The sequence below is a fragment of the Xenopus laevis genome, chromosome 5L, assembly GCF_017654675.1.
Source record: "Xenopus laevis strain J_2021 chromosome 5L, Xenopus_laevis_v10.1, whole genome shotgun sequence".
In the NCBI taxonomy this organism is placed as follows: domain Eukaryota; kingdom Metazoa; phylum Chordata; class Amphibia; order Anura; family Pipidae; genus Xenopus; species Xenopus laevis.
This window is the reverse complement of record NC_054379.1, coordinates 67,447,261-67,450,960: the sequence shown is the minus strand read 5'-3', so window position 1 is coordinate 67,450,960 and position 3,700 is coordinate 67,447,261.

The window sequence follows — 3,700 nt, the reverse complement described above, 5'->3', positions numbered from 1 at the left end:
CATTTTACTTCAGTCCCCTGACATGTTGGTGCCAGCTACAATTTTTGTCCACCTTTGTCCACCATTCAGCTCAGATAACTATTGCCTATTTACAGAATGACATTTCCCCTGCCAGTATGTATATACTATTTTAAGAACATAGAGCTAAAGTGCCATGTGGTAAGAGAGAAAGTAGAATTGCGGTCCCTGTCCTCTAGAGCTTACAATCTAAGTGGCACAAATTTGCACAAAGTGCACAATGTCAAGGCATTTTCCCTTAAAGAACAAGGAAAGTTTAACTAAAAAAGTAGAAATTTTATATATTATGTTTTGGGCTTCTGTACCAGCCCCAGGCAACCAAAGCCCTTTAGCATGGAAGATCTGTGTCTCCAAAGATGTCCCAGTAGCTCCCCATCTTCTTTTTTGCTGATTCACTGCACATGCTCTGTGCTGCTGTCAGTTACTGAGCTTAGGGACCGACTCAAAATATACAGTACACTTAACTGTCAAAGTATAAGGCTGATTAGTAATTAATATGAATAATTACTACATAACAGCACAGAAACCAGTGCAACTAGCATCAGAATTTAATAATCAGCCCTGTTGCATCAGCATATATTACAGGCCAACCTCATTTTGTATGCCCCTGAGGAAGCCGTGCAAACGGCGAAACGCGTCGGGCTTTTGGCATAGGTGGACGGTGGGCGATTAGCTCCCACTTGCTCCCTACGTAGCTAGGTAGGAAAAATTGTCCTGGGGAACTTGTGGAAGGGAGGGTTCTGGGATTGCGACTGGCATCCATTACTCTAAACTGCTTGTAACTAGCACACTGTCAATTGAGACAGTTGGATTTGTGCTTTGCACCGTTCTACCTATAGCCTGGTTTTAATTTGTTTTTAGGGTCACTTTTCCCAGACTTCATTACTGACACCATGGAGTCTTGTTGTTTTTACTCAGCACGTTGGTGGTGTGTGTTATGGTTTTAATATATTTATTAAAAGTTATGTTTTAGCCAGTCACTTTTGTTAAGAGTGTCTGAACTGGTTAGCTTTCAGTCAACAGGGCTTTTAGGCTTCTTTGTCTGGCCCAGCGGACTGTACTTCAATTGGTAATGATGTTATACGTTCTTCAATGAACTCTAACCTGCAGACAAACCATACTTTGAATTGAATTGACTCTCTCAGCAGGGTGGTATTCAACCTCATTTTGTGCTTGATAATTCATGACGACCCCTATGCTTTTACCTTTTCAACAGCTGCTCAGAGCCCACGAGCATGTGAGTGTCGCAGACACTTTCCAAGATGGTGACCAGGTGTGACAAGTTTGAAGTCCTGGATCATTGATGGTATTGACAAGCTGAAACTTTAGGCCAAGTTCAGTATATAAAACATGGCATTTTAAACCCTATTCATTTTTAGGGATTAGTTCTCCTTTAAGTGCCAGGACTAGACTAAGTGAGAGAGCACTTCTTACAAAGGAATTCAGGGATGGAATTCCAGAGGTAAGGAGCAGCAAGATAGAAAAGTTTAAGACAAGAAGTGGCAGTGGATGTGGGTGGTGTGAAAAGATGGTGGCTCTGTGAGGAGTGGAGGAGATGGCCAGGAAATTACAGTAAGTCAAGAGAAGAAATACAGTGAGGAGCAGAGTAGTGAAGTGCTTTGAATATTAACAGAAGGATTTTATGTGCTATCCTTTGCTTAAGAGGCAGCCATTCTAAAGATTTTATTTGGGGTCGAACAGGATTTAATCGGTATTTAGGTCAGAAATCCAACACTGCCCATCAATCTGAGAACACCATTTCCATGGATGGAAGCATAATGTTGCAGTGATGCCTATCAACAGCAGGGACTGTAATACGAAATAAAAAGTTAGATGGATTGAGCCAAATACAGGGCAGTGCTTGAGGAAAACCTTTTTTTTTCAGTCTGCTAAATACCTGACACTGGTTTGGAGGTTCACCTACCAGCAAGACAATGACTCTAAATACACTTTCAATAAAGTGGTTTAACATCAAGAACATGCCGACCATAGATTGGCCCAGTCAAACTCCATACCTCTATGATAGTCTGTTCACCAACCACCCATGCAACATACTAGGTTGCACCTTCATGTTATGGTTTGCTAATCAAATACAGTGAAACCTTGATTTTAAGTACCCTGATTTTCAGTTTTCCCGCATTTTACAATTTTTATTTGTGGTCCCACCAATTTATAATGCATTTCAATGGGTGCATTTCCCTGATTCTAAGTAATATTTTCCCAGATTTAACATCAAAATTTTGTCCTGATGTACCCCAAAACTGCTTTTTTTCTTCTATGAATGTTATTTGTTAAATGAAGAGGTTTAAAATACTAACCAGATGTATATTTTGTGATGGTTCTGCCTGTAAATGGTCAATTCCAATTAATCTGCCCCTTATACGTACAGTCTTAAATCAATCACTTATTGCTTTAGGTTGTTTATGTGACTGACAGAGAGGCCTTGTCCATGCCCCCAATATTGTAACATTAATGCTGCAATGCTTAAAGGGGAAGTAAATTCTAAAATAGTCTAGAAATGCTGTATTTTGTATACTAAACATAAACATGAACTTACTGCACCACAAGCCTAATCAAACAAATGATTTATGCTTTCAAATTTGGCCACAGGGGGTCACCATCTTGTAACTTTGTTAAACATCTTTGCAAGACCAAGACTGTGCACAAGTCAAATAATATCTCCCAGAAGCTGATACAGCAAGATTGATTATGGTAATAATCAGAATATACAGACTACACTTGGTCCTGTGTTGACATGCAGAGCTGCCATCAGAAATCACGGGGCCCCGCACAGCAAAATTTTCTGGGCCCCCCTTCTCCACCCCTCCCTTACCCATCAGTATAAAGGCCACACAAGACACAAATAAGTGCCCCCCTACAAGTTAAAAAAAAGAACTTTGGTGTCCACTGCCCCCCTACAAGTTTTGGTGGTCAGGGCCCCTACAAATTAAAGAAAAAAACATTGGTGGCCAAGGACCCCCTACAAGTTATTAAAAAAACATTATTGGCCAGGGCCCCTATAAGTAATTAAAAAAAACATTTGGCGAGGGCCCCTATAAGTTATTAAAAAAAACATTTGGTGATGGTCCCTATAAATTATTAAACAAAGCATTATTGGCCAGGGCCCCTATAAGTTATTAAAAAAACATTTAGCAAGGGCCCCTATAAGTTATTAAAAAAAGCATTATTGGCCAGGGCCCTACAAGTTATTTAAGAAAAAACACATTTGGTCAGGGCCCCTACAAGTTTTTTAAAAAAAATTGGCCAGGGCCCCAAGAAGTTAAAAGAAAAATAGAAAACTTACTTTAGCCAGGGAGCTCAGGTGCCAGTTTCTTCATTTTCCTGTGCTCTGGCTCGCCAGTGAAATGTAATGGTGGCCATACACGGGCAGATAAAGCTGCCGATATCGGTCGTTTGGACCGATTTGACAGCTTATCTGCCCGTGTATGGGGGCTTCCGACGGGTCTTCCCAATCGATATCTGGCCACGATATCGATCGGGAAGGTTGGATTTTTACCCGACCGACCCGTCAGAGCCGATTGACGCATCGTAATTCGATCGTTCGGCCATACAGCCGAACGCTCGAATTACACCCGATATAGCCACGCAGTTTAGTGGCATATCGGGGAAAGATCCGCACGTTTGTGTCCGCTCGTATGTCGCCAAACGAGCGGATCTTTGA